Source organism: Dermacentor silvarum, chromosome 2 (assembly GCF_013339745.2).
Source record: "Dermacentor silvarum isolate Dsil-2018 chromosome 2, BIME_Dsil_1.4, whole genome shotgun sequence".
NCBI classification, from domain to species: Eukaryota; Metazoa; Arthropoda; class Arachnida; order Ixodida; family Ixodidae; genus Dermacentor; species Dermacentor silvarum.
In genome coordinates, this window is record NC_051155.1 from 197,149,397 (window position 1) to 197,161,722 (window position 12,326).

A 12,326-nucleotide genomic window follows, 5' to 3' on the forward strand; every position below is an offset into this window, starting at 1 on the left:
TGCTGAGTGTGAATGGAAGCAGCGATAAGCATGAAATACAACATTCTCCCGTGCAGTCAGTATTTTCTTCTGATGGAGTGATAGCACGTCGGCTAACGCTTCTATTTTTTTATGCTTGGATGAACGGCTAGACCGGACGAAACAAATTGTGCGCACGAGCGTAACTTGAGTGAACTTTGAGTGCTGGCCGATCGATCCGTGTTCACGTCATTCACGGCCTGCTCAAGGAACCTTCATGTTAGCGAATCATTAAGCCTGGTATATTTATGCTGAAATAACGAATTTACTTCGCGCTTTGAGTTTTACTCACTCCGCTATGAATGAAAATTTAGGGGAGGCAGAGCAATGTCAAGCCACTGGTGCTGCTTAACTGGGTCCGCGGCGCCATCTACCGGCTCGCAGCAGTGCTACTCGGTGCCCCCACACGCTGCCGAACATAATCTGGACGCTCGCGCAGTGTCAATATCACGATGTTCTTACACCGTGACTCGACACCCCCTAGACTGTGCGTGCAAAGTCGATCCACATAGGTCGCGAAGCGTCGGGCGAAAAGCGGTTCGGAACGAATTGTCACCGACGTCAGCAAGGCTGGTTATGGGAGCAGCGATTGAAGCGCGACTATGTTTCGAGGGAACAAACATTGGGAAAGAAAAAAAAGCGTTTTAAAATTAGAGACACAGTTAGGTTCATTGAACGAAAATAAAATTCCTAATAAATTTTATATGCGCATGGCGAGAAAAGAAGGGACAATTCTATTTTACTACCTAATTCTATTTTATTTTAGTACCTTCGTTCAGCGTCAACCGTGAGAGCGCCCATCGATAGAGGCGGGCGTTGACGCCGCTATCACTTACAATGCAATGCAGCTCTCGAAGTGTGCAGAAAAGCGCGCTCGGAAAGTTCACCTGTTACTATACGCCCCCCCCCTCACATGTTGTGTTGTTTTGCTTTCCGACGTTTGTCTAGGGTAGCTTCATTGTTTAACCTGTTCAGTCAAAAGCAGTAAGTTGCGACCGCGAGATAATTGTTTAATGTAGTTGTTTTCGTGCGACAGCGCTGGCCGACGGGCTTGGCGTCCGACGAAAGGACAAGCACTCTACGCCCAAAGCGTTCGTCGGCCTCCAAAGAAAGTATGTTCTGTGCAGGGATGCGATTTCGACACCCGCACGGCTGACATTTGCCTGCATCGCTTTCCGCGCTGAAAGCTCGGAACGCCCATCAAGTCGTATAGCGGGGCATTTGAATATACAGCTGTAATGCAGGCCTCCGAAAACAAATTTTGGGCCCTTGTGAACAAAATGACGTCACTTCTGTTTTTAACGACTACTTTGGTTCCCTTGAGTACTCCGTTGACTACAGAAAGTTCTTTCGTGAAGGACTTTAGCTCACCTTCTATAGGCATTGACGACTGCAGCCTGGAGATGTCTTGCGCCGTTGCATCACTGGCAGTTGCTGCCTGCAGACGGGATAGGGTGGCTGGTCCGACAACGGCAGTCAGGGCGCCCACGGCATGTACTTCAACGTCCGTTGTGCCTTTTTCTGGTTGTTCCCGTGATGGGATTCGTGACAACCAATTTGCTGCCTGGAACATACTGCAACTCAAACTCGTACTTCAGCAGTCGAAGGAATAGTCGTTGCAGACGCGGTGGCATGCGCCTATTTCCTTCTTTGAAATTGCCAATAATGGGTTGTGGTCGGTTTCGATAACGATATGTCTTCCGATGACATAATCATTGAACTTTCACAGCCGAATGTTATGCCCAGGGCCTCTTTTTCTATTTGGGCGTACCTTCGCTCGGTTTCTGTGAGTGCCCCCGATGCGTTGCCTACCGGGCGCCAGTCTCCTTCATGTTGTTGGAAATGCACTGCCCCGAGTGCAAATGCTGACGCATCCGTCGACAGTTTTCGAGGAAGCTCGGGATTAAAGATAGCCAGGACGGGTGCTTCCGTCAGCATCATTTTGAGCTGCGCCCACTCACGCTCGTGAACATGCGTCCATTCGAAAACTGTGTCGTTTCTAATCAGGCTGCGCAAGGCCTCAGTATGGGCTGACAACAGTGGAAAGTACTTCCCGAAATATTTCACGGTGCCAAGCAAGCGTTGAACGTCTTTCTTGGTCGTTGGCGGAAGGTGCTTTAAAACTCTAAACTTTAAAAGGTCGGGATTGGGCTCAATACCTTTGGCACTAACCTTATTACCCAAGAAGCTGATTTCAGTGCGTCCAAAAATGCACTTTTCTGCATTCAAAGTTATATATGCCCTCTGCCTGTGCCCTTTCCAGCGCTTTGTACAGCCGTTCATCGTGTTCCTTTTGCATAGAACCCCGCACTAGTACATCGTCAATGTACACACGTGTTCCCGGGAGGTCATCAAATATCTGGCTCATTGTACGCTGGAAAACTTCGGGTGCAGATGCAATACCTAACGGCAGTCTGAGATACCGATAACGGCCAAACGGCGAACTGAATGTGCAGATTTCTGATGTCTTTTTGTCGAGAGGAATTTGATAAAAACCACTGTTGGCATCGAGTCTGCCGAAATATTTTGCATGCGCTAGATCCCCTTCGATTTCTTCCCGGCATGGCAACTGAAAGTGCACTCTCTTCACCGCCCTATTAATTGCCCGCGGGTCCATGCATACTCTTAAATCTCCATTTTTCTTCCTCACGATAACCAGGGGACTTACCCAGTCTGACGGTTCTTCCACCTTCTCGATGATGTTCGCAACATTCATTCGGTCGAATTTTTCATAAGCGGCTTCTTGAGGGCGTAAGGTACAAGCCGGGTTGGCTGTACCACACGGACAGCGTCCTCTCGAAGCACCATTTTGCACTCGCGCCGCGTCCTGCCAATGCTGGTGAATAACCTTGGGAATGCCTGCTCTAGGCCTGCGTATGCCTCGCCGCTGTCCACCGCGTTCACTCTGTTGACCAGACCAAGTTGCTCACTTGCCCCGAGGCCCAGGACGGCTTGCTTCTTTTTACTATGATGAACTCAAGTAGCACACGCCGTTTGTTTAACTGCACGGCGAGGCGAACCTCTCCACTGTGTGGTATTTCGCCACTCCCATAATGGCGCAAGATGCTCCTCGTGGGGTACGGCTGCTGCCTAGTTCCGAGCCTTTTGAACAGCGAGCGCGGCAACAAGTTAGCCTGCGCTCCCGTATTGACCTTCAGCTGCACATCAGTTCCCGCAATGTTCGTTGTTACAATCCAGTCGCGACTTTCGGGGCCACGCTTACTTTCCGTCGTCCTCATCTCCAAGACGTCGAAGTCACTGTCACTCTCCGCTCCTTCGACCACATCATCAACAGCTGCTCGCTTGCTTGTACATCAGGCGGCGAAGTGATTAGGCTTCGTGCACTTGTTGCATGTTTTGCCGAACACCGGACACTTCCTTGGCGCGTCCAAGAAGTTTCAGTACCGGCATTTTTGGCTTCCGCGTTTAGCTTGCGTTCGTCAAACAGGTTCATTCTTGTTTTCCTCCATCCACGCCCTATTTTGTGATTCGACCAGTTCCTCAGCTTTGCAGCATTCCACTGCTGTGACCAGCGTCAGGTCTTTCTTTCGAAGAAGTTTTTCTCGCAGGGAAGTGCTGCAAATGACATACACGATTTGGTCTCGCAACACGAAATTACGCAAATCCCCGAAGTTGCACGTTCTTGCTTTTAGTTGCAGATCCCGAAAGAACTGTTCAAATGGCTTTCCGTGTGCCTGACGACGCGAGCGGAACACATAGCGTTCGTAAGTCTCATTACACTTAGGTAAGCAGTAGTTTTCAAACGTTTTAGCCAACGCGTCGTAGTCATTAGCTTCCTCCGGTGATACGTTCAGGGTATTAAACACTTCAATTGCTTATTGACCCGCAACATGCAAAAAAATTGCAGCTTTCTGCTCCTTACTCCGTGGCTTCGTGGGCTCCCTTTCTATCAGGTACAGCTCGATGTGTTGCTTGAACGTCTGCCAGGACGCCGCTGCGTTGTCGCCCACTTGCAGTGGCTCAGGCGGGCGTAGGTCAGTCATGGTTCCATGTATCGAGCGTAATGCGCACGGTGGCCACCACAAGAAGAAGCCTTTATTGACGACACGGGCACGCATATATAGCCGCGCTTGCGCACAGCGTTGTTCGCACAGTGTTGCTGTCTTGGCTGGCCGTTGCAATGACCTCACATTCTTTTTTCTTCCGCCGGAAATGTTCCCTCCTCACACAGATGGCGCTAATTAATAGGTTCGCCCCATGAACCGCCGATGAACCGCCATGTTTTGAACGTATCGGCTTCTACAGAAGCATCGCTACCTGGTATATCTACCTTGGTGCGTGTGCGTGCCCACTCTCCCACTGCGGCGCATGCGCGCAGCCCTGCCGGCATCTGCCGCCGACTCCAAGGTCGATTCACATAGGTCGCGAAGCTTCGGGCGAAAAGCGGTTCAGAACAAATTGTCACCGACATCAGCAAGGGTGGTTATGGGAGCGGTGATTGAAGCGCGACTATGTTTGGTGGGAACAAACATTGGGAAATAAAAAAAGCATTTTATAAATAAAGAGATGCAGAGATACATTCATGCAACGAAAATAAAGTTCCTAATCAATTTTATATACGCGTGATAAAAAAAGAGGAGACAATTCTGTTTGACTTAATCATTAACAATAAATACCTTTTTTTCAGCGCCCACCGTAAGAGCGTCCACCTACACACTAAACAATTTCTCACCCTTAAGGGTGTAAAATAGGGTGCTCCCTAAATTTACACCCCACTGCACACCCTTCGAGCACCCTATTTGGGCCGGAGCACCCTACGAGCAAGACGCAAAGGGTGCATTTACCGGAAGGGTGTAAACGAGGGTGCAAGAAGGGTGCTATAACAAATGGGTGCTTAAGTGCTCATAAGGGTGTACAGTATGGGACAAAATTTTGTGGACCACGTGATCAGAAAACGAAGCGGATAGCTTTTAGCGGTCGCCTGGCTAGCCACCGCGGCCTCACTAGGAGCCTTGCTAAAGTAGTGATCGGCTGAGCGCCGGCAGCATCCCGCCGAGGGGAAGGTCCAGTTTTTTCCTGGCGCTCGTGCAGCCTCAACCTCTGCGGCTTGCGACCGGCGCTGACCAAGCATGACGCGCAAGCTCATTACCGTCGGCTGTGTACGGCACTTGGGGAGCTGAAATAACAGCATTTTGACTTTCACCGCAAGTGCGGCCTCCAGCCAGCGGTTAATAAATCTATCGGCTTCGTTTGCAGAACACGTGGCCTACAAACTTTTGTCTACGACTGTACATGTAGTGTAGTATATTTTTACACAGGTTACAAAGAAAGATTAAACCAACAGGACAACGGGAACACAATATGGCTTTTGTGCAGGATAAATATTTATTTGTCTTGCAAAATACGAGCTTGTTATGTCATCCTTCGAAAATGCATTGTAATTCCATATGCATATTGCTCGTGCAAATATATAGCAGCGGCAAATACAAGTGATAAATTTTCTTGCAGTGAATGGTGCAACTTCTGTTTCCACATAGATTTCGGAGATTCACAAAATATAAAAAGCCGACATCTCAGTCATACCCAGTGAACCACGAACCTTTCTTCAAGGTCTATAATTGATCCCAACGTCAACGTCTTGAGGTGACGTACATATTACGTCTCGAGTAGGTACCTTTTTATAAGGAAATGCATGGATGTCTAAAGATGTATTATCTACATGAATGTTAGACTACCAGATAACGTACTATGGATGTACATAGGATATCATTCAGGCACCATAAAATTAATTGGTGCACTTAGCACTTGAACCATACCTCCTACGTTTCGTAGGCGTGCAGAATGTATCTATGAATGTATGTATGCATGCACTTACGTGGTGTGTACTGTAATTGTTATTATTGGGTTTTTATTGTTATTATTATTATTGTTATTATTAATATTTAACACGCCCGAAGTTAGGGATATGAAATTACGAATAGATTTACCCCGACGTTAGGAAGTGCTATAGTATAATATATTTTAATGCCTGAGATGTTTAAGTAATTAAGAATTATATTGAAATCTCGGGCAGCAAACAAAAAATGGAGGGAAGCTTAAGCTTCGCCGTTAAGAGTGGAAAGCGATAGAGTTATCGGGCCCCGTTCGCATCGCATTTTTCTTTATGACTAGACTTCACTGCAACACAGAATGTGGGAAATCCAGCTTAAAAGACCAAACTTACACAAATCCCCTTAAAGTGGGCTTCACTTTTAAACAGAAATGGGTTGCTGGGAAGACGTTTTTACAGGGGCAATATAAGTGGTCTTATATTAAAATGTGAAGGCCCTGGTTGCTTTTTAAATATTTTATTAATTGTTTGCTATTGCCCCGACGCGCCCGCGCGTGTTCAGAACATTAGGCAGGCTAAGTTCCAATTTGACCTTGTCGAGGATGCGAGCGACATCTGGATAGGATTTTTGCAAGTAAACTACCCGAGCGCGCCACTGTTGGTATAGTAAAAATGCTGGAAAAGGGGTTTTTGTTTGCGTTTTCTCGTACCAGAATTGTTTTCTCGTACACTCAAATTATAATACGATGCCACCATGGCTGTATGTTGTGGTTAAGTCGTACTTTACCATTTTTTTCTGACGGATTTTACTGTGAGAAATTCAATTTTTGTTCACTAACACCTTGCGCCACACGAAGGGCCTGCGCGGTCGGGGTGGTCCGGGATGATTTTCTCTACCACGGACGTCGGCGCTTACGCCGACACCAACGCCGCATTTTCTGTGACACGGGGTCCTTAACGCTGTCGTGTTAATTTATATGATTGACCTTCAAGGCTTATCTGCAATCCACTCCATAATATAAGCATATTCCCCGCGCAGCCTCGTAACATTGCACACGACATTGTGTCTAAATCTCTATTATATAATTGCTGTGCTATTTTATTTTATTATTTTAATATCTGATGCCTTATTTTAATATAATTGTGTTGTTCATTTTGTTGCTTTTGTATAGTTTAGATCACAACCTACTGGTTTAAATAATCTCAAGTAGTGACAGTTCCCTGAAATATAAACAATATTACATAATTGCTATCTTTTTGTTTCGACGCGCTATAAATCATTGCGTCCAAAGTTCGCCTTTATCTCTTGCCTACCCCAATTCGATAATTTTTGGTTGGTGCACGTGTAGGTATAGCAATCGGTATTAGTATTGTGCTAATTGTTTGTTTCTTCGAAATAACTTTTTCTAGCAAATGAACGTAATATTTCAAATTTCACGCCAAAGTCCTGTAAATTGTCCTTAACAAAATGGCGCCTACAATAATCAACAGCTTTTCGTTTATACTTTAAAGATAAAACCTTCTGAACGTTGTGTTTTTTGTATAATTATTATTACATAATATTACATTTAATATTATAAAATAATACCGTAATTATAGTAGCAATTTTAAAGAAGAATTGGCAAGAAGCAGCTGTGGCGCAACGTCTCGCGTTTCCCTTCTGCCTGCTTTGGCGGCGTATTTGCGTTGCGATAGCATCATTCTTCTCGGAGCCGGAGTGAAATTGAAGTCGCGTGTTTGCATTAGTTTTTTTAATTGCTGTTGGGGCTGGGGCTACGTGATCGTCACTGGCGTCCTCCAGAGTGCCCACCGATCGGAAAGTCGTACGAACCGCAAGCTTTGAACGTCTGTTTATCGCAACATCGAAAGCGGCGGCACAGAAGACGCGATGTGAGCTCCGGTGGGAACAGCAGCCCTTTGTCTCGTAACGGTAAGTAAACGTTTGTTAGCGCAGCTAGCACGCGTATGTGTATTGATTATGAACACTATGTTGAGATATGTCAAGAGCAGAGCACGCCGCGAGGTTGCCGAATTGTTTGAAGCGCTTGGCCAGCCTGTCGAGGCCGGCGACAGCCTTGCGTACCGGCAGCTCAGTAAGCGTTCGCGACGGGCTAGCAGTAGCGTGCCCAAAAGTGAACCGCAAGCGAGCTACTCCGAAAGCGAGTATCCTAGCTTCAGTGCAGTAAGCGCAACGCCTGTTAGCAGTAGCGCGGCTACAGTCTATTGTTCAAGGCTGGTATTTTGTAGCGATGCCTTTCCGGTTGCTAATGCCCCTTCGCGCTTTTCGCGCTTGGTCAGTGGTCAGAGCGACGGTCCGTTCACGTTATCAACTGGATCAGCTGGCCGTGAGTGGTGGATGTTATGACTAGTAAATAAAGCATAAGGCATCGCTACAAAATACCGGCCCAGGTTGCACAGAAAGCAGCTCAGATTGTTCAGATCGTAATGCAGAGGTTTCCGTCGACTGGTGACTATCCGAAGCCGGTGAGGATTCAGAAGAACGGTTTTCCGATGTATTTAACGCTGACGTGCTGGAAACCGCAGAACGGGCAGGAAGCCAAAGCACTAGCAGCTAAAATTTCGCAGCTTCGCTTGCAAAGTGGGCTTTACAATGTAACATTACTCACAGGTCCCTGACACCGCCTCTCCGACTTCTAAGAGCACACGGTTTTTCCGGAATCTTCCAAAAGATGCTAGAACTTTTCTGAAGACCCCCCGTGGGGCTGTCGAGGTATGTGCATATGTAGCCTTAAACTAGCTTAAATTTCGTTGAGAAATTTGAAGACAGAGCACGCTTCCACTTCAAATGCACCTGCTACGTGTTTTGCATCTGCTGTTTGATAATGACAAGAGCATATGTAGGTGGAACGTGGTTGGAGTGGCAGCATGCGTATTTTGCACATTGTATACATCAGAGCATTTGGAGCACCGCCAAATTTTTTTGTTATCTTTTTTATTGGCCGAGTTGTTGAGATGATAAAATAGTTTTGCTGGTGAGAAAGTTCGAGATGTAGTAATTTGCTTACTGTGTGCTTACAGCCCACAACTGAGGGACGTAGTAGAAAGTAGAGCTGTAAGTAAATTGTTATTTTACTTGGGGCAGCCAGCTGTGGGGATTCTAGACAATGTGATTCTGGGCACATCCATTATTGTAAAAATCCTTGAGCGTACAAATTCATTGAGGCTGGAACAGAGAGCAATATTCCCATACACTCCAAACGTAATAACTGCGGACAGAAGCTTCACCAGACGTGCGTTTTAATATCAAGGAAAAACACCTAGGGAAACCTATGAAGCTTTCATCATCTACATGAGAGGAGTGACTTGCGTCAGCCCGCCTTCGACCACACTCGTAAAGAAACTGCTCTACCTGAAATCTTAAGTTCTTTTCTCTCAGAAATTGTGTCTGACTTTTGTTTTTTGGGGTGTCATTAATCTTTCTGTTCTTTCTTGAGAGAACTTATTGCACATGATCATAAAACCACTTTCAATTGGTAGTATCAGCATGTGTTCTGTCATTTGTGTTGTTTGCACTGCTTTGCCTTTTCCTTGTTTCTATGATGCTTACTAAACATTTCATTTGGCCCTTTACAATAAGTGACCTCTGAATTCGAGCACAATATTATTCTATTGTTCATGCAACTCGCGGGACTCCTGGAAGGTAGCCTTGCGCTACAGATTCAAGAATCAGCGAAGAGTTCTCCCTAGGGATGGTTGTGTGGGCGAAAACCACACGAAGTTTGGGTCACGCAGGAAGGGCAGTGAAGAAACAGCCACAGTGGAGCTCCAGTGGCACAAAGTGCAAAAGATCGTGGGGGGCATTCCGCAGTGAAATACAATATGTTGATTTGTTTATCTAGGATGACGTGTAGCAAGCTAATGGTGACCGTAGTATTTTCATTTGATAATGCTTTCAACTATTTCTAATTTTCACTGAGTAGAAGCGCTCAGAATTTAATTGTCTTTTTAGTGCTCTCTGTTTTGAGGTGGTATCAAAGTATTTTGGATTCGTGATTCAATTTAGGCAGGCCAAATATTTAACAAATCAATTTAGCTAGGCGAAACTAAATACCATAAATCAGAAAGACCAATTGCAACAAAATGCAAGGATACAGTTGAAACGAGGCCTTTCGGATACTAATAAAGTTATTTGGTGCTCGACCACAGTCCTTTGTGGGTTTGCTGCCTGTCTAGCAGGTGGGAACAAGGCCATATCTTAATCCACCTAATTAGCTATTTTCATGGTTGACGAAATCCTACGTAGTTGTGTGTTGGTGTAAATGTATCACATGAAAGGATTGTAAATGAGGCCGTTAACTTTTGACAATACCTCTTGAACATTACTTGAATATTTCCTTGCATAGTGCAGGTGTATTTATGCTGCAATCAGCTATATTGGTGTTGCTTCCCTCAGGATGTTGCTATCTCTACAATAGCCGGAGAAGACGAAACAAGTTTTGCAATGCACACGGACTGGCTCAGTTGTGAATGTCACAAATGCTCCCCTAACGAGGATCAAATCAATGAAAGGATGGCCTTGATAAATAATATTCATGAGGCGAAGAGGAAGTACCCATACATGATGAGCTTTGAGAGGGTAAGTACTTTTGCTACTATGTATGAAACAGCATTTACATTAACTTAGCCTGCATGGTTGTGGAGGCGGCTGCATTCAAAAAGAACTAGAGCTTTTGTAAATGGTTTTAAAACTAATTTTAATGCACACACATGTTCTAGTGTACTAAAAAAAAGACTACTGCTCTCTACATATTTATCTGATGAAAAAGTTAGTGCTCTAATGTATTCGGGCAGAAGACTCATTAGCTATGTCACCAAGGCTGTACTTGCGCCACAGACGCTTGGCCATCAAAAGGTACACCACAAGCAATGAAAGTCGTTCAACGCTTGTATGAAGACACTGGCATTTGTGATGAATACTGACTGAACTACATTGTGTGTGTGTGGTGTGCATAGTGCTTATGTGTGAAAAATACTAGAGAACTGTGTTGAAGAGATAACTTTTGAACTTACCGAAAGCAAGACTTTCTTTTTTCTGCCGTCGCCGTGAGGTTCCGTATGACGTCAACGGTGATGAAATCGCCGTATGCTGTATGTGCGACTGAAAGGGCGCGAGGGACGCGCACTTTCATGGCGAGCGAACACATGGCGGAAGACAAACGCGCTTCTGCGCTGTGCTCCATGAAGGGCTGCAGAATTAAGCATCTCTTTTCTCCTTTACAATCACCATATATATATTATATATATATATATATATATATACTTATATATATATAGAGGAGAGAGAGAGAGAGAGAGAGAGCAAATACTTCTTCCATGGCGTGAAAGGCCGGGGTGGTGGGGAAAGGAGGGAGGGGAGGCGACGTTTAGCTGCCGCACCAAATCCCTATTTATGTAAAAACGTTGGGAGACAGAAGGTGGGTAAAGACTTCCGGCGCTGCTCGACGAGTGTCCTGTTCAGATCTCATCGAAAACCTCCGAGCCACCCGCAGAGGCACCGGCAACAGTCACCAACGCCGGGCACGTTCGGTGCGAACGCGGGCACGACGACGGCGTCGACAACAGTACTGCGCGTTGCTGATGCTGCTGCATGTCCAAATTTATACAGCTGATAAAACTACTATGCTTACTCCGTATAGCTCTCTACTAATTTGCTATCGCAATTGATGCTTCGCCTTTCGGGTGAAACTGCGACAATTTTTAAAAACTTTTCTGTGTTAAGCGAAAAAGGGTAGTGGTGGCTAAGACATGGGGACAACTCGATTCATTTTTATTTCAATAAAAAAGAGTAAACAATGAGCACCATAACTTGGTTTTCTTTTCTGTGTGACTAGAAATTTTCAGTTTCTCATACACCTTCAGAAGAAAAATGCCATTTCTATTTCGTGAGTCAGAGTGCTCACTTGGATGTTTACATCTGTCGTTTGCCAAATCTCAATGTAAATTGTGTGCTTGTAGATAACATGATGGGTAAAAATAACTGCTATGTATTGCTTGGTTCTTGTAGTGCACTTCGGACACATCTTTTTTTGCAATTTTGCAGTGACTTTGCAAGACTGACTAAGATTGACCCATCACCTTGTATTGCAAAAGGGATCAACAAAATTGTGAAAATGGCAGAAATGAAACACATCCCTGCGAAGCAAGTGTAATGGCATCACTTCAAAAGGCTCGTGAGATGTCACCGGAGAGGCTGCGAACACGACGTGAGTACTGTTACAAAGGCTTCATCGGCAGCTTTTAGACCTACACTCCGTGACATTATTTTTGCAGGGTTTCGTCTCATAGGCATAACATTAGAGTACATCTGTGTTCAATTATTTGGTTCTTTTAAGACAGTTCTTCAGGTTTTCAACTCATATCTTCTCTAAAACTTAAATTCTTTAATGGTAGGTTGTTTGATCTGTGGAATGGAAATAAATGGCGTAGTGTTGCACAGTTACATGCGTAGATCAAGAATATTCTGTGCCATGGCAGGCACAGAATATTCTTGACGGGA

The 12,326-nt window shown here is 45.3% G+C and overlaps 1 long non-coding RNA gene across 1 annotated transcript; it reads left to right on the forward strand.

The window, feature by feature from the left end:
- The first annotated feature begins 7,592 nt into the window (after positions 1 to 7,592).
- On the forward strand, positions 7,593 to 11,983 carry LOC119441198 (uncharacterized). Its single transcript, XR_005189818.2, has 3 exons — positions 7,593 to 7,739; positions 10,224 to 10,406; positions 11,871 to 11,983. It is a non-coding gene; the product is annotated as an uncharacterized LOC119441198 (long non-coding RNA).
- The last annotated feature ends 343 nt before the right edge of the window (positions 11,984 to 12,326 follow it).